Source organism: Ischnura elegans, chromosome 12, assembly GCF_921293095.1.
Source record: "Ischnura elegans chromosome 12, ioIscEleg1.1, whole genome shotgun sequence".
In the NCBI taxonomy this organism is placed as follows: Eukaryota; Metazoa; Arthropoda; class Insecta; order Odonata; family Coenagrionidae; genus Ischnura; species Ischnura elegans.
In genome coordinates this window covers 78,758,107-78,778,065 of record NC_060257.1, presented here as the reverse complement: position 1 = coordinate 78,778,065, position 19,959 = coordinate 78,758,107, and the positions used below count along the sequence as shown (strand labels likewise).

Here is a 19,959-nt window from a genome sequence, read left to right as displayed (position 1 = left end):
ATACTCACCAGGTCAATCTTATTTCGATACTCATTTTTTTCTCTAGCACCGCATTTCAAATGCTTCTACCCGTGAAGCTTTGGATGCTACTATCCTTCATGCCCTGTTACTTCTAATAAATATTCTCCGTAAGCAAGTCCATGCATACTGTTTTCTAACTTCTATCCTTTCAAGGAGATTCAATGCTCAAGTTTTTCCGTCTCATTGGCTATCTATAAACTTGATGTCTTCTCTTCTTCTGCAGACAGATAATTTTGTTTCTTTGCATTTATTTTCAGATGATGTAGGTACCGTTTTTTTCATATCTCCTAGAATCTTCTAATTCTTGCGTCTATGCTATGATTTATATGTCATCATTTAACTCTATTATACTTATTTCCCTTTCAGATTAATAGCCTTTGAGACTTTCTCTTTATTTAACCCTGACTTCATGGTTGATTTCGTCTTTGAAACTTAAGGGTGCAAGACCTCACCCTTGCCTCACTCCTTTAGTCTGCCTTTTTTCACAGCTAACTCAAAATTTTATCACAACTAAATTGTTCATTAACCCGGTAACGCCTGGATTAAAAAGTTTGCGCGATTTTTGTTGTAATCATGTATCTAAATTTCAATGAAATTCTGAGTCATTAGGTGCAAAATTTATTATTTTACCACTAATAGTAACGCCTTGCGGTGCCATATGGTGCCACCAAAATATTTTGTATCATAACATCCCAAATTTTAGGCTCACATCAAAAAAATTTACTTTATCTGAGATATACATGTTATAACAATCATAATTACATAATATAACTTTTGTATTAACAGTAGATAAGGCGTAAGCAAAGAATATCGAAATGCTTGGTCTAAAAATTCCGTTTTTTTTTTGGGCTAGTTGATAATTCCCAATTTTCAAACGGCTCTAAATGCTTTAATTACATCTTTAAAATTGCAAACTTTTCGGAAAAATGTTATTGAAAATATTTTAATGAATTTAAAACTCTTAAAACCCCTAATATTTTACGAAAAATGACAACAAATTTACGTTTAGCACTGCACTACCAACTGGTACCATTTGGTACCGCTAGGCGTTAGCGGCTTAAATAAAGCTGGGTGAATCTTCTGGTCATTTTACGACAATCCAGTTTCTTTTGGAACCTATTAATTCAATTTCAATCCGAGCAATCGAAATTCTTCTCCCCTAAAGTCCTTTAAAGGTTTGGGTAATGGTTTCTTCTTTCCAATTTCCTTCTAGGCGAGTAATCTCAGGGTAACCATTTTATCTCTATTAAATTTTCCCCCAAATCTAAATCGGTCATCATCCAGAAACTCCTCCGTTTTTCCCGTATGAATTATCCTTGTCAATATCTTCAACGCAGGTGTCGTCATGCTTTTTGTCCCAAACTTTTTAGTCCTACGTCCTCATCTTATTCGGAATAATATTTATGATGTTCTTCTTAATTATGAGGTATCTGTCCTTACAAGTGCCGGTCGCAGATGGTTTTGTATGGCTGGGATAATGTCTTTTCCTCTGCGTTTTCAATTCGGTCTCCTGCGATGTCATCAATTCTGTCGTCTCTTATAACTGCGTCCTATTTTTTTTCAAGTGAGGCCCCAATCTGACTCCTTTCTCCTTAACTTTCCTTTTCAATTACTTTCGCACTGAGATTCTTTCAATCCTAAAACTTATATATTCCTTCCTTTTTCTTCTCTTTGGCTTTATTTTCAATTTTAACATGTCCCCATTCTTGTTAATTACGGCAATTCATTTTTCACTCCGTCTCTGGAGTGATTCCTCACAATCATAAAGGCATCTCTCAAGACTTTCCCATGTGCAAGGTTGTTTATCACATTTTCAAATAGATTATTTATCCTTACTCTCATACCTCTACGATGGGTTTCTTTTCTAATGTTTCTTATGCCAAAGTTAACCTCCTTAAGCTATCGTATCTTTGTAACTTCTTCAGTTAGGTGAAGGAATGTAATCGTGATCAATGGATATTTTATTGGTAACTTTGCTCCTCAAAAAACTTCTCTTGAGGTCTCCTACTTCTATTTTTCCAGCTATTTCCCACTGTTTTCCGTTCATATAATTGTATAATGTCCTGTTTTATTCTCCACTTTTTCTTGTAACGCCATGAATCCAGTTTCCTGAATTTTAGGTGACATATCATCATCTCTACATTATGTTCTCTCTCCATTTCAGCAGTATGGTAGCTTTTGCAATTATTCACGTTTAGTACTTCACCTAATGTAGTATATTTGAAATCTTATTCCAAATTTCTGGTAAATCTAGTATTTTTCACGCGTATGTATTTTGCCTTTATTTTTTGCTGCAAATTGATCGTAGAGTGTAGATAATCTCAGTGGTCTTTCCTCTCTTTCATTTCAGCTTCGTAATCCGCATTTTATATTTGATCTTTCATTTTAAACTATTGGCTGACAGGGTTCAAATCTCCATATTAATTAAGTTTTCTTTTCATCTCCGTTTCTATACTCACTTGACGTTTTCGTCTAAGATTTCCTCTTCGATGGAAGGACGACAATGTCTGCAAAGGAATGAGACCTTTGTCCGCTTGTCTCGTTGCACCGAACTCTTTTGTCCCAACCTTTACTTGCTTGCAGAAGAGGTGCTGCTCTCTCCATTGGAAGATAGGAAGTTAAACTATTGGCGGCCTCCCATCGCCAAAAATTAGTCAACTCTCGAAGTTTTCACAGGTTTCGGTATCATTTAATGTCCAACTTTACCCTAAGATTGATAAATACCAACTCATAATGTCGATCTTTTGTCCACGATTGCTTATTCCACGTTGAAACTCACATATTTCACAGCTAACCTCTATATCTAGTGGCCGATCCACCATCCACAACCAAGTGTCTGTATTCATTGGCTCTAAGTTTAGCGATGCGTTCTGCGTATTAGAATCAGTAACCATTTCTAGTGAGACTATCCCTATTTCCTGAAACACATCATATTCATTTGTGGTTGAGGATCAAATAGTTTCGGATTTTATTCTCATAGGTATCAAGGGAAAAACGGAAGTCAACGCCTAAAACCTCTCGTTTCCAGGGTAAAGTATTGATAGCTCATCTGTCGGCTTTAACAACAAGTTTTGGGAAAATATTTTCATATTCGTATATAAGCATGCTTACCATATACCGCCAAACAGTATCATATCCGTAAATATTAGAAGGGTGGTGTAAACATTGAGAACAATCAGGAACCTAAGAAATATGAATTATGAAGGTGAATGACAGTGCATTACAATGGAAGATATAGCCGATATTCTTGCCCGCGTGTATTGGAGGGCTCAGTTGGTTATTTCACACCATTATGGCACCACGAAAGACGAGGAAAATGGCAGAGAACTTAGCAAACATTTTCCATTTCCAGCAATGACACCGAATATGAGTGGTTTTAATTTTGGCCTCAGCTTTTGGTACTGCGAAGCCACCTTGAAACTTGTTGTTTACATTTATTCTTTAGTGTCAGCACCTACAGCGAACTGTCCATCAGTGACGGGCAGCTTCTTATTCACTCCGTGACCACTGTGACTTTAAATAACTTTAAGGGGCCACAAGTAACTTCCTCTCCGCCCTCTAGACTTACTGTCTCTCCCTTTTGTGAGCAATAAAACTCCAAGGAGAAAAAATCATTTGGGGGATGTGCTTGACACTGGCTGGAATTATTCCCATCGGTTCTCATTCCGAATGGTTGATTCCGTTCGCTTGAAACTCTTTTCGAATACGCTGTATTTAAAAATGTTCACTCTGACGACACACTATAAGGGATCATATCGTCGTCGGAATGACAATTTTTAAGCACGACAAATTTCGATCGTGCGGTCAACCAATTAGAATCAACCGTTCGGACGAAAACCGTTCGGAATAATGCCGACCAGTGTCAATCACAACCCCCTACATCTCCATTATGCGCGCCAGGTTTGTTACCACTTGAAATACCGAGGCACCTTCTTCGTCTGATGAGTTTTGTTGGCTTTGGATGACCAGATGGTTAATACGGCCAGACTATCAGCGCTACAGGGCTGCATGTTAGTGCCCATTGCGTCACAGTCCCAAGGCTGAATCCGTAACTTAGAATTTTAGGAAAAAATACATCATCCGAGCATCAGCCAAGACACCAGCCAGCGGCGTGTTGCTATGGAGTTATCCGCAAGTACACATTCATCATTATCGCAGCTCTACAGTAACGTGTGGGCCTTGGCTTCCTCTGTAATATGCCTCCACTCAGTTCTTCTTCTTGCTTTCTCCTTCCATATTGTGACTACCGTTGCCTTCAAATCATCCTCCACATCCTGTAGCTATCTCTTTTAGCGGTCTACCTCTCCTTCTAATCCCTTCCACCTTGATATTATGAATTATCTTGGACATTCTGTCCTTTTCCTTCCTTAACGGTAAAATAGTTCTTGAAGCATAGGTAGTTCTTGGCCTATACTTCAAGAATTATTTTACCATTAATTAATCGAGGTCAAGATAAGAAGAAATAAAAATTAATTATCTTTTCCTTCCTTTCTACATGTCCCAACCATGCAAGCCCAATTGACTTGGCAAATCTAACTACCTCCTTCCCTTCTAGTATTTCATTTATCTCCGTGTTCATTCTAATTCTCTATCTCTATAGTTCTATAAGTTGGCTTACTATCCTTATGACTTTTCTTTCTAACTTTGTAAGGGTTCCTTCATCTTGAATTGATAATGTCCATATCTACGCTTCAAGTTCACATGAAAGTGCAAACATTCCTCAGAGGAAAAAAGCATTTCTGTCCCGGTCAAGGCAAATTATTTCTCCTCTGTGGCGTTTTCGCACTGAAACGTGCGCTTGCGGGTGACTATGTAAAAGTAGGCCGCTGGCTGACCCGCGATCATTTCTTGAATAACATCCCTCGTGTGGCCTAAGACGCACCTCCACCCTTCTGCTTTGGTAGGTGAAGGTGGCAAACGATAAGAAGTTTTACCAGTCCCTATGAGCAGGGGTCCAACGTCTCGTGGTCCACAGTGAATGCTGACTACGATCGAGATCCATTTGGACATTCTGAAGTAACCTTTTGAATCTCTCCAGGCATTTATAGTGGCACTGGAAGGGCAGTTTTTCCTGAATTACGTTAGTTTTTTAATTAACATCAAGCGTTTTAATACGTGTTTTTATTATTTTTATTTTCTATTATAAAAAAGCCACGTGTGACCTTTGTCAATCAATTATAATAAGGCAATCACTAAAAAAGAGAATAAGATAGACACATGAAGAAATAACCGAGGTGGTGTCCTGATAATCGCAGACAATGGAGCTGGAAATTGGAGTGAGGCGTTTTATACTTGTAAAGCCCTATAAGTGTGCTGCGGCAGATCATAGCATCAATAAGGACCATGAGATAAAATGAGATGGCGCAAATTTAATCTGCAGTTGCAAAATCTTCTGAGATAGGCTTGCCAAGGAGGCCACTGAGATCAGGCTGATTAACTATACTTTAAATGGAGACGAGGAGGTATAAACTTAGCAATGCGTGAAATCCCATTTAAAGAAAATAAAAAAACTATAGAACTCCTTTTTATCCAAATTTATTAGATCTTTCCGGTCGATCAGAAGTAACCTGATTGTTTTTTTTTGTAATTACGTCTTAAGGTTTTTTTATTCAGTCAAAATTATTCTTTCTTCTGATGACGATGGACGAGTCGTTCGTTGAAACGAATTAATCCGGTGCAAATTCCGTGAAGGCTTCACACATATGGAGGTGAAGCTTTTCATATTATGAGGGTAAAAATTCTCGATACTAGAGTTATAAGGGTGATAGGTGAGGGAAAGTGCTGGTAAAGAATGGGGTAGAATCAGGCGCGCTGTACTTTTCGTTATTTATTAAAAAGGACACGCTGGGCGAGGGTAAAACGAAATTTTGTTAGGCAAGGGCTGCGGGTTTTACGGTCTGGAACCAATGATTATGTTTCATTTACCATAAAAATCAAAATATGAATATCTTAGCGAGAGAATAAGAACGACAAACTGTGCTCACGATTCGTTTAGAACCTTGTCATTGGATTTCTCTGATTTCCTTGTAGCGAAGAGATAAAGGCCTAATATTCACTGAAAGGATAATGAAGTCTTTTTGGTACGAATGGCAATAAACTGGTGCATCCGTTCGAATGTTTTCGATAGACATGATGCCATACATTCTAGTCTGGTGTAATTAACTGGGTTATAATTATTGTAGGCCGCGACACGACGGCGGCTGTCCTCAAAGCGAACGCTTTAGTCTATGTGCATCATGAGGCTGAATCCAAAATGTTTACTTCTTGGCTATCACATGTGCGTTGTCTTTTCATTGACGACTTTTTTTTCTTTTGCGATCGTTGTTCAAACGATGAGTGACCAAATGACGTATAAGCGCTGTCATTTTCACAGAATTTATGAGCGCAAACCACTTACTCAGTGACCAGTTGTCATACCTCGTAATACCACCAATCGTGGATCCTCTTGGGGTACCTACCGTTGCTGTATGCTATTAACATGCATAGCATGAACGTTTGTCGGTAAAGCCTGAAGATTTCAATTAATCACATTCGCCTAAGTAGTCTGGGGCGGGAACTCCCAATAGTGCCATTTGACTTAAGCACTTGACAGTAAAAATGCCATCCATTTCCTGGGATTCGCTCTAGGAATAGCCTTCATTTTCAAAGATTGTTTTGATAACCTTTGCCGCCGTTACGTTGTCGTGATAACAGTGACTTTTATAAGGAGGGTATACTCTCGCTTTCTTTGTTAGAATAGAATGGAAATTAAACGTTGGGATTGTTCTCTCAGACCGAAAATCAAAATCGGAAGAATTCGTCCCATCCGTCGGATGGGACGTTAATCCGTGGTCCCCATGGCTCCTTTCGTTATGAGCACGAGTACAATGCCGACGCCGAGTTTCTCTCCACCCTTCCTTACCTACCCTTCCCTCATGGCGCAAATAACCTCAGCTTCCGGTCGCCTCCTCCAAATAACATACCATACCAATGTTATGCTTAAAACTCAGCGTCGGTTCTAAACGTGTTTCAAAATGGTTCATAAGACTTTTCCTATCAATTTTTTGGAATCGTTGGATGTGAGCAATGAATGTGAGACTCAAGATAAAAGTATATGGTTTAAACGTGAACAGATGAAATAGTTCAACTATTTGGGCGGCCCTCGTAGAGGAAAATTGTAAACAGTCGTTAGGACATCATGAAGAGAATTTCGTTAGCAAAGGGGACGTTTGTGGAGAGTACAGAGAGGGTCGTGATGAGTGGGCCTTTATTGAAGAGTTTATATATATGAAAATCTACTGAAGATTATTATTTGGCAAATTGCAATATGGTGCGGAAGGAAGACGAGAAAAGGATGGAGGCATTCGAGATGTGAGTTTGGAGGAGAATGGAGAAGGTTAGGAGAGCGGATAGGAAGACGGATGATGAAGTGCTATACTTGGTGAATGAGTAGGGGAAATTTATATATGTACTATAGAGGGTTGAACTCATGGTTTGAGTGAAAGGTAATTGGCTAGAGAACTTGAGAGGAAAAGGATTGACGTAGTGATATAGATGCTAGCTTCGGTGGCCGAGGGGTAAAGTCCTCGCCTGTCAAGCCGAAGGTCCCGCCTGTATAAACTAATTAAGGTGAATAAATGAAAAATAAAGGGCGGGTGAAAAGAGTAATTTTTTAAATGAGATACGGAGGAGACAATATAGTACTATGTATTTCAATAACTTTCATTTCGGGCTGTATGTTCAACATATGTTACAATTATGATATAAATGCACTCTCCCAGTTTTGAAAAAATTACCCATTTACATTTCCAAAAAGTACAAAAGACTATTGTAGGAAGAGAGAGTGACATATATGAGATAATGAGTTAATGGTTCGCCGGGTTATCACAAAAAATCACAATCCTCGCCACCTACCTTCATCACACCAACCTCCAAACTAATACGTTATACTTTTTGGGTGCAACTTTAAATTTACACATTTTGGAGATGTTTTGTCGTACTATTGGTAGTATACCAGATGGAAAAAAAATTACATACACCATTTCTCATCACTTAACAAATGCTAGTAACAAGTACAATATGTTGAAGATAATTTATGGTGCCCATAGTAATATTTCAGGAGTAAATGATTGCTTACACATAGTTTTTATAGCAAGTACAGAATGTTTCAAAAAGAATATTACTATTTCAAATGCATATATTTATTAAACTTTAAAACATACGAATATGAAACTTCACATACATATTTACGAACCTCTCAAGTTCAGATTACAGATGTTCAATATGTCCTCCATCAGTGATACGAACAGTATCATCTACATATATATCTTCTTAATTCTTCGCAAGCCGCCTAAAAGGCGTGTGGCAGGGAGTGTAAAGGACACCAGTCGTTTACGCATAAATAGGAAATGCTGTAAGGAAATCACAACTAACATTATTAAAGTCCTTTATGGTTCGGGGGAAAAACGAATTCCCATATCTATCCGTTCGGCTAAATATCTCTCTTAATTTATCGCTTCTGTGGGACCTGGAAATATAGTGGGGCTCTAATATTATGTTCTCCATGTCGCTCTTAAAGATATCCATTCTCAATAGTTCAAAAAATCTAAGTCTAGCGCGTAGCCTCCGAGTCTACAGTGGCCCCCAGCCTAATTCGCTCAACATCTGAGTAACGCTGTCTGTACGCCTGTAGCAGTTTTTGACGAACCGCGCAGCCTTCCTTTGTATTTTATTCAGTTCGCGGTTATATGTGTTGTAGTCAGCTCTAAACTCCCGACTGGCACGACGAGTTTATTTTGAAAGACTACGTTGGAAAGCAGTTTGAATTCGTGCAACACTTTCTTCAGAAACAGTTCGATCACATTTTTAAAAATTAATTAAACCTAAGTAATTTTGAGGATCATCATATTTTTTAATTGGAATTATAGGGGAACCCAGGGCGGAACGGGGTTAGCGATCTTTAAGTGCGGAAAAAAGCGGCAATAACGGTGCCCAGGACTTTTTCCTTTTCGTACACATCCTGAATCTACAAACTGTTGATACCATCTGCAAATGTTACACCCATTTCGAGGATCAATTTGGTGCCTCAATCTGAAACGCCTTTGCTCTGTAATCACGGAATTACACTTCGCAAACTCGAGGACACAAAATGATTTCTGCTGCGTAGTAGCTATTTCAAACATATGACGATTACCAAGCAAAACATGAGATAACTGGCATCTATTGGCTATTAATGTAAACTATACTTTGTATTTGTTTCTTCACTAGTCTAGCCGAGGCGCAACGATTGATAGTTTGGACAAAATAATACTTTGTAATACGTATACTTTTTTTGAGCACACTGTACTTAATGGGGAAATGATGTTGAAAGCAGTGTAACAGGGAAGAATGGTTGGTCGGCGGCAGAAGGAAAGTGAAAGAATAGGATTCATCGACGTATCGGAAGGTGAAAAGCCTAATTTTGAGGTGAAGATGGAAGCGCATGATGGGAAGGGAAACGGCCGGAATTATTCCCAAATTTACACGTGCAGGATCGCAAACTCATAGGTATGCTTTTGAATAGTCTGCGGAATATCTCCGTGAATGATCTCTCTGGATGATTCCGTTGATTGGCGGCATCCATTGCTGGGCGTGACTCCGTGGTGAGTGTGTTTGCCTGTCCGGCGAGTGTTTTCGTAAACGGACTGATGGATTTACCTCGCCTGAATGCGGATTTCTGTTGCCGACGTTTTGACAGCTGTCTCTAACGTCATCGACATCAAGGAACTAACTGAACACACACCGGCGCTCCTCACGGAACGAGTAAAAGGCACAAATAGAAAACTTAAGCAAATAAAAAGGTGTTTGCGCGCTAGCTCTTGCCGCGAAGCGTGCAAAATGAGCTGAAATTGTATATATTCCTAATTACTGCATTCTCGTCCACCAATACGTGTTTATTTCCGATTATGATGGAGGTTACAAATAAAGATAGTATTCATAAGCTCTTAAGAATAATGAAGAATGAAAAATGAAGAGTATTTTATGGTTTCTCGATTCTTCACAAACTTCTCAAGTTATTCGCCATCAAAGGTCGACGGCCTCTATAGCAAAGGAGTTGATGACGTCAAAGGCTCTGCCGAGCGGTTTTACGCTTTCCAGCTACTCCATAGAATCCGAATGGGGTGGTTCTTTATTAGTTACACGAAAGTGAGCGATTTATTCCATCAATGAGGGTGGGTATCTCTGTGAAAAAATTAATGATGTCACCCGTTCATGAAAAGTAGTCGTCAACTTTTCCGTTTCTTTATTCCAAAATTACAAGAGGATTCCAGGATGAATAAGATTTTTTGTCGTTGCAATTTACCTCTCCCTTTCATCTACCGAATTCTTTGGGCACATCAAGATACCGGGCGTGAGTTAACGACTCCTTTCTGGCTTGTGTGTGCCTTGGTTCGTATGACTGCACAAGCTGCTCAAGGGCCCCAATCGTTTGCCACGTAGAGCTACCCGAGAAAATGCTTTCCTAGTAAATGTGAATGCAGTTTCAAGGGGACAAAAACTTGCGCTCATTTTTAAATAAATTAACTCATTATTTTCAACATATGTATATATATTTATATGAGCATCTAAAAACCAGATGTCTCTCGTTTGTTGTTAAAATAGCACCTGCTATGGTGTCTAAATACAGGGTGGAAAAACAATTATGTCGCAAAATTTTAATCCTGGGTAGTTGATGCCATTAGAAACCTAAATTACTCATGATTTTAGGTCGGAAACGTATCATTTTTAAACTAAAGAAACTTTGAATCAAGCGTTCCGATTGGCCGCGAGTTTGCCCTATTGATAAAAGAAAAAGAAAAAAAACTCCAACTTGACTTAACTAACTTAAGCTTAACTTTAACTTTTCTGTTGGTCTGGATAAAGGCAAAGTTAAGTGGAGGCGAAGCATTCGAAGACATGAGTTGTCCAGAGCATCCAGGTACAGGACTAACACGGGGCCAGTCGGAGCGCTTGGCTCAAAGTTTCACTAGTCCAAAAATTTTCGTTTTCGACTTAAAAATCATTGTAATTTTGGTGCCTACTGGTATGGGCTATCATCTACGAAAAATCTTAGAGATTTCCTTCCTCATAGGGAATTTTTTTTCTTTTCTGTAGAAACATCAAATCATGATTTCGCTAGTCGTAGGACCCGCCCGCCTCTGTGACGGTGCGGGATTCCTCATCCCTTCCCTTCCACTCCTATCCACTCCTTGGAGGCGTCTTCGGGCTCTTATCGCGGCGGCGCCTCTATCCTTTCTCCTTCCATGTCCTCCCCCTTCCGTGGTGCAGAGGTGAAAAGCGAGAGCTTACAGACCCTACCCCGAGAGTGTAACCCCACGATGCCGCCCTGGAGTCTCGTTACCACTGGTGTCAGCTATCCTAGACCCGGCCCTCAGGATTGGGTGCCCCGCTAGCCCGTCCTGGGTGCTCGTATCACCTGGCATCAGTTATCTAGGGTTAAAATTTCGTGACATAATTTTTATCCGCCCCGTATATGCTACATTTCGCGTAAAGCTATTCGTGTTTCCCGATGGGTAATCGTTGTCTTCGTTTCGGGAACCGATTCGCAGCTTTGGGAAACGTCGTCAGCCATGTGATCATTCACCCGGTGTATTATCCTGATAGCCTTCCGCGACTCTGTGTGCCAAGAAAATGCAAGAAAATACGAAGTCATAATGCGTAATGACACGAAGCCGTATTTTTTAACCGTCCTTGAAAGCAAAGTTGTATAGAGGGGAACACCCTAGAAAATTCATAGTTAAAAAAGTCTTCACGATTTTTTTTTCGAAATATTTCTGTCCAAGAATATTGTTCCTGAAGAGCAAAAATCTGATTTAGCTGTTAGTTTTCACCATCGATGTTTGCCTATTTTTATCCAGGGTGCGAGTAGGTATATCATTATTTTATAATGATTCATGACTTACATCAAATCATTCATTGAGGCGGAGATTGGTAGATAGAATGTTTCCTAACTTCCGTAGACCCTTGATTTAGGATATTTATCCGTTATGGATTACCTATCGAAAAGCAAATCCCATCGCATTTAGCAGTGTTTCCGGACGAATATAATAATAATAATTTTTCTTTATTGGACGATACTGGAAATACCAAGTCCCGTCTACCATCTAACCCCTCGTTATACATTAAATATTTGCCGATGAATACACTGTCAAGTTAATCTTGAAATAAAGTGAAGTCAAATGAGAGAATTCAATTTTTCATGTGTGGAAAAAGTGTTTCTTTGAAAAATTAGTCGAATTATTACATATTGGATAAAATGGTTTGAGTGGAAACAAAATCGTCGAAATTTGAATTTTTGTTGAGCGCAAAATCGGTTCCCATCGCATGCCCGATCCATGCCGAGTCGAACCCATTGTGAATCGGGGTCTCACTGTATTCGAAAGATACCATTTCCCCATCATCATCACTTTTCATCATCGTCGTCCATTTTGAAATGGTCTCCTGCCCCTCCACGGAAGACGACGAGCAGTGCTGCCAACACGCAGCAGTCGAGCGAACAGCCCTCTCACTAGACTCGCATTAAGCGTGCACTCACTCTTCATGACTCGCAACGACACAATCTTCTGCATTTCCACCCACAAGAGAAAGAGGGAAAGAATTGGGTGAGCAGCCACTATAAATATATTTAGTATGTACAACCTACTACAATCTCTTCTCTGACTCAATCAGCTTGCTCATTAACACCGTAGTTGCTTTAGGTATTGCATATTTATTATTACCCATATAGAGGCTTTTTTCCCCCCCAGTATGAAAATTTTTATTTTCAAATCCCCCTTACGAAACCGCTAGTTGTTGCGGCGATAGCGGAGGTTGTACCTTGCTTTGTAACTTTGGTTCGAATCATCCGGGGCAGGAGGAGAGGATCTTCACGCTGTGGCAGGTAGGAGTAGTGAAAGCCCGTCACTCTGTGACAGAGCTCAAAGCGACATATCTCCAAGAAAGAACGAAAGCTAAGTGAAATGCTCAAGTTGCCACTTGTATTTTTTTCACCAAAACTCAGCGTACTGTTCTACAAGGTATTTATGTTGAGCAGAAATACATTTTAAATAATTTTCCCTAGTTATCAATTGGTACAACTAACAATAAGAGTTCAAATTAAATTCCAGTTATTGGATTCAGATTTCTAAAGTAGTTATCTAAAGTAGTAGCTATTGAAATTTGTAAAAAATGTACATATTAAAACTAGATACTGTAACGAAAAATCCCTAATTTTCTTATTTTTGCGAGCAATCGCATCTAACGTCTATTGTGATGTGTGAGTCTCATATTGACCATTCTCTTTTCCAATTCATCGTAAGTTTTTATTTCCACCCATATTTAGCAGGTGTCAATTATTTTTCAATTACAGATTTTAATATATTTAATAATTGGTAAATCAGTAAATGGTTTTTTTCCACTAGTTTTTTAATAAATTTCAAAGCGCTAAAAATTACGAAAAAAATTGCCTACATAGTGCAAGATGCTTGAAGAACTTAAATTGACCAGACCTGAATATTTACTAAAACGATCTATGTTAACACTTAATGTCAGGAAAGCTTGTGTTTTCAAATTCTGCGGCTGATATTAGTTTTATATGTTTACTAAGATATTTTTGTGATTCTCGAGTTTTTGGACGCCGAGTTCGCCTGCGATAACCAAATCTTAAGTGTAAAGTGGAATAAAAATGGACAGCTCCAAGTCCGATAGACCGAACGCTCTCTTCAAGTGAAACTCTGCCTTGCTGCGCTGTTCGCCATATTGGCACGCCACGCGAAAGGCTCCCTTCGATCCATGTTTGCGAATTTAATGGTAAATGTAATCTTCTGTGCATGCTGCCATCATTAGAGTAATGAAATCCGAAACTGCATGATCGGTCGAATTGGCTGACTTCAGCGATACCGTTTGTTTGCATACTGTTTATTTGAATTGGAAATTTTATTTACATTGAATTTAATGCTCACGAAAAAAGTAAAGAAACAAAATAAAACCTATTGATGAATACTTCATTTGCAACAGCTTGGCATTTCCCATAGTAAAGCTGATGTCGGTTCTTTTGAGTGTTCACTTCAACCTTTGGTTGCTGCGTCGCCACCTTGAGCGCAATTTTAAGTATTTACTCTGACGCGTGGATGCCAAATGCATTAGGTTCCATCGACCGATTCCTTCCAAGCATCTCCCGAACGCGTTACCCCATTGGAAGCCTCCATCTCAAGGCAAGGCGCTCCACGGATAATGGCGTTTCACTTCAAGTCTGGCTTCATTCTTAAGAGTGCTGATCTCATCCCTGCTCGGGAAATCTAAACATGGCTTCCAACTGCTGCAAGCAGATCTGATCTTCCGCATCCCGATCAGTAAACCACCTCCCCATACAGTAATATGTTGAACTTGTTGTCTTCGAAATCCATCGGATGTTACATTGCACAAGAGAATAAAAAATATCCTATTTATATTGAAAAAAAAATAATTGCGCGAACGCATTTTTATCGCTTCTCATCCACGGATAACACTTATGTTCAACCTCCGGTCTCGGTCGTCTACTTGACGTTATTTTTTTTAGCGAGTTGCTTAATATTCCTTCCGGCGATATTGCATGAGATGAATCTGTGGGTTCGTTCATCAATTGCATTTTCTTTCCATTATTGATTTAGTTTGAAAAACAAAGAGACCACATTTTTCCATTTTTCGATTCGTCGATTATCCCTCCAGTTACTCGCGGAAAAATAGCGACGATTTCAACCCTTTTTCATATAAGTTGATGACGTCAAGCCATTTTCATAGCTGTTCACAATTTTGTGACCAATCCTTTCAGTCAACGAGCGTTTTTCTTCCGAACAAGTCGATGAACCGTAACTTTAACGACGTCACCAACTCATGGAAAATGACCGTCAACTTTCAATTTTTCCTCTGTGTAACTTACGGGTTATAAGAAGCTTGACGAAGGTTTGCAGAAGATGACGAACCGAGTGGAAACCAAAATCAAATTTTCCCGTCATGCACGGCGCAGTGGCCCGCCAAGGTTACGCGTCGGTTGAAAACCTTCAAGACTCATACGCAAGAAACTTAATCCTTTGGTTTGACAACCTTCTTCTTATCCGGCGAATGGATCAAAACTCGGCGAATATTATTTCTACATTTGCCGGAAGAATCCGGAGATTCGTCGATGTATATCTATTCTCTCATATAGAGAGTGTAGCTATGTAACATATTTGCATAAAAATGTATTGGTAGGCATGTTAATCATAGGGTTATACCCACTAAAGTGCACCTCAAAATCATCAATTTTTCCTCTAAATAGAAAGTATCCACGGATTTACTCATCATTTGCACTCCTAATGAGCTCCATCATGGCGTCATATGCATGTTGTGCTGATTAAGCAATTGTATCATAATGCACAGCGTACAGAGTTTCAGTCTCGAAATCTTCATTAAACGGTACGTATACAAATTTCAATCTAGGATTCACCATCTTCGGCGACCGGGATGCAAAATGCCCGGTGATTGGTCGGACTATTTTTTTTTAGAAATTTTCCGGGGTCTGGCATCAGTATGTATAAAGTTCACGATATGTGATAATCATTAACATTATTTTCTTGATTTACTAGGTTGATTGCCACGTCATCAATCGTCTTAGACGTTGGTATTATCGCATTATTGGGAAAAAAAACTTGCGTTGTATTGCCGAATCAGTACTCGATCTGTCATATTTTCACTGAAAAAATCATTTGTGGTTTGCATTAACTAATAAAGCAACGATCCGAAATGCAGTAGATGATCGTTACCATAACAGCCTGTGATAATGACAGTGAATCGTTGCTTTCGACGGAAACGAATAAGATCTTACTATGTTGCTGCAAGAATGTCTGGGTAAATTGGACTAATACTGTCGTCTAGCTTCTTTATTACTTCTAGGAGAAATAGGTTACGTTCCTTGGCAACTTATCGTTATCCTATTTCGATAATCGAAGGAGAAACTTCATCAAACTACGCATTAAAAGACCCCGTCTGTAGCCGTATTTCGATGCTTAAGGATCATCATCAGGTGATGAATACAGGAAAGCAATTCTTTATATATCATGAATCAGTTCTTGTGGGGTGGGGTGTATTGGAGGAACGACAGCAGACAGGAGAGGGGAATCGAGGGAAACAGACATTCCTTCAATTGAGTGACTTTAGAGTCACGATTCCATTTTGAAATTTCAAGCTTCTCTTCAAGCGTTAAACGCACGTTAAATCATTATATAAGTGTAACACTCCAAGAATAATATTACCCTAGAGGTCACAGTTTAAACGATGTTTAAAAAATTCTCGAAATTTTAACAAGGAATCTTGAACCTACTGTTTACCTTATGGGAAACGGTATGTTTCCCTCATGTCTGTTGTTTTCTCGGAAAATTTCATTATCCTGACAACATTCTCTTTTCTTGCAAAATGGTTTAACCATTAACGATTTAAGATACATAAGAAATTGCTTTGCGACTTTTATCACATGATGATGCTTATGCATTGAAACCAGGGCCATGATTAAGCTACTTTTTAAGTGATTAGTTTCTGTGTTGAATATTGCGATGATCAAGTTTCAGGAAGGGATAATTTCTGAGGGGGGGAGATAAAAACCGAATGTTTTAATCCCTTTACAACTTGATTGAATTTTGCGCCCTCAAAAATTGTCAAGGTTCTCAAATATCTTATCAAACGTATGCGATATCAGAGAAGTACAAAGGATTTCGCCTTGTGGCAAAATATAATGGTAAACTGTTAACAAGGATGCGTTGTACGTAAAATGTTATTGTCACTGAATATCGTCATTATTTTATTACAATAACATTTCGTAGTTAGCTATAATCTCAATTTATCACAGAGTAAACTACTCAAGCTATATTGCGCAGGTCAATAATTTGCTTTGCGAGTCTTGTCAAATTTTTCAACGAAGTCCCTCTTGGTCGATATTTTAGTATCTAGTTTTTATCTCGTCAATAGCGAAATTTTATAATGCATTGAGTATATATTAGGCGTCATTAGATTGAAAATGGTCTCTTATAGTCCCCGATAAAGCTGAAATAGTCGATTTTTGGACTGCAAGAGTTTAATTTCCAAAGATCGGTTGTCATCAAGGGATGGTTAGCACTAGCAGATTTAAGTTCGCGATTATCGTAGCCAACTTGGAAAATAGCATACGCCTTCAACTAACTTGAATTTTGATAGCTATTTGCAGCAGGAGGTTATGGGAGACGGGTTGACCTTGAACTGCCGGAGGGACAGCGAAGGATTGGTTAAGGATCTGCTTCAAGCTCCGCGGCTAGTTGAATATGTCAATATGATTCCATTTCTCTTAGCTGGCTGCACTGTCTTTTATGTTATCTATTTTCCCTCCGTTTCTTTCCCCCACTCTACCCATAGTTTTTTTACCTACCCTACCTACGCTACCTACCCTATGCTGCGCATCTGGGAGACATAAGCTTTCGCGATGACTACCCGACGACCGTTTTAAAACTGATTTCGCTGTTTTGATCCACCCCCATGTATCCGTAGCTAGGCATTCCGAGTGATACCAACATAAAATATGGCTCTGTTTCACATTTCCAGCTTAACTTCGAGGAGCCACGACATAAGGAAATAGAAATCGCCTTGTACGTTCCACACTGACAATTATTTAGTGGTCATGGTTTCCGCACTTATATCATTACGAAAGTACGTTGATGGTCGGTAATATATTGTCACTATTAAACGTACAGAGTGAATTCCATTTTCCTACAAAATATGACACTTACTCGTTAGAATTTGTCGCGCTCATGGTTATATATTGCTTAGTTATCCATTGACAAATGTGGACAAATGTAATACAAATACTTAGGGGAAACCTGTCGATTTTCATCATCTTATTAAAACAGAGTCAATTTTTTGTGCTTTAAATCTAATTTTATTAGTTAACAGTCAACCCTTGAGCTACTTCCGATAAAATTCGCAGCAATTGCAGTGTTTTCATATTCGTCACGAAAAGGCGTGATGACATTAGCTCCTACCATTCGTTGGAATACAGTGCCGAGACTGTGTTGCCGAACCTGAAAGATTTATATCGTGTAAGGGATATCGGAACGTTTTATAACTGAAAATCTCTTTATTTTGTGCATACGGCTGTATAAAACGTAGCGCAATAACGACGTCTCCTCCTAATTTTAAAGTAGTTCGATAGAAAAAACGCAAGTATGAGATGTAGCGCATGGTAATGTTGGTAGAGAGTAATATGCTATAATAGTCATCATGTATGCAGCGGACATTCGATTGCTTAGAGGAAATAAGCTATGGTGATGGACTAAGTGCTATTGTGAAGGTAATATACTGTAAAAATAGGTACTGTTAAACATGGAGTGCTTGTAACAAATAATTTAAGATAATGTTTTCCCGCTTTTAAAATGTCTAAAAATTTAAAACTGTGTCCGTCCATTCTTGTCTTGTTCTTGTTGTAATAAAACCTTAAAAATGTATAGTGTTATATATAAGTAGTGATATTGTGACGGTGTAGAATGAAATGATGTCCTTGTCCTCTGTCCATGTCCTCTGATTATGGCCTCTGGTAAAAGTGCGGTCAAATGCTCCTATAGCTGAGTATAGACGCTCAAACTTATGCTTTCGTGCCACATTATGGCAAATCCATTCCTGTTATGAATCCTTGAACTTCTCCCCATCTTTGGATTTTCCCTGGCTTGGAATCCGATCCCGCGGAAAGGTCGATATTTGTTACAAGCAAAGCTAACAGCGCTTCAGTAGCTGCATAGCTCTAGACGAAGTTGCCAACTGGAGGCTTAAAAAAATGAAAAAAATAACAAAGTTCAAACCGGGGCCTCTCAACCTTTTTTTACCGCTGATGATGAAGAAGTGGCCACTTCAATTATTCTTATGATTATTATTCGTGGATGAAGACATAGACTCACAATGAAAGAGTCCGCTTTCATTGTGGTCGATCCAAAAAGGTGTTTGGAAGTAAATGTTGGTCATCATGGATGACCGTTTAATGCTTCATTCCCGCTCGAGCCATCTTTTTTTCGCGACCTATCATTTTTTTCAAAATTTAAGCTATAACCTTGAAAATTTTCAGGCTGAACAGAGAACACCCTTGTTAAAATTTCTCAAATATGAACATTTTATTTTAGCAATCTCTCAGAAGTAAACTTTTCAATCTTTTGACAAAAGGAAATCACCGAATTATTCTTCTCGACCTCTGTTGTTAATACCACGTCAGTTATCTCGAGTTTAGGTCTCATTAAATGAAAAATATATTCACTGTATACGTTTTGGAATTCAACCTTTCTGTCTCCAGGGCTATGAAAATGCAAGAGAAAGATACAATAATTACAGATTCACTTATTTTTTTGGTTGATAAAATTGATTTTGCTAACATTGGTATCGTTAATTTTTAGGCGCAACAAGGTTTCCGGGTTGTCCTCCGCGTCGATTCATCTTTGTGACGACAGTTTCGCCGGCGTCTTTAGGTTTGAAGTGACTACCGATTGGCGCCTGTTGCAACTCAGGCGAAACTACCGTCGTGAAGATCTAATCGACGCGGAAGACAGCCCGTAAACCTGGCGGCGAATACTGAATCACTTCGCGGAAGCCTCCACCAACATCTTTAATTTGTAATTGTTGCTTGCTGTGTCTTAATGATGTTTTTTTGGTCTTGAATACAGAAAAATTTAATTCCGAAACTCAGGCAGGGTGTTACTTTTCTTCGTTCTGTAAGACATAAAATCGAGTTCAAGGAGACCAATAGCTTTGTGAGTAGAAAGCTTGGATGCCGGCCAAAGGTTCTCTGGATCAAATCCCGGGTAAACACTTAGGTCACCCCACTGCAAAAGTCCTCCAAAACGTGAGGTGGATCGGGGAAAGAATCTAACTACCCTACCCTGTATATGTGAATTCACTCGCCTGTGACCAAGTACGGGGTGA

The 19,959-nt window shown here is 39.0% G+C and overlaps 1 protein-coding gene across 3 annotated transcripts in view; it reads left to right on the top strand.

The window, feature by feature from the left end:
- LOC124169758 (sodium/potassium/calcium exchanger Nckx30C-like) overlaps positions 1-19,959 on the top strand; it is a 262,408-nt gene that overhangs the window by 170,855 nt on the left and 71,594 nt on the right. The gene's annotated exons all lie outside the window — the stretch shown is intronic.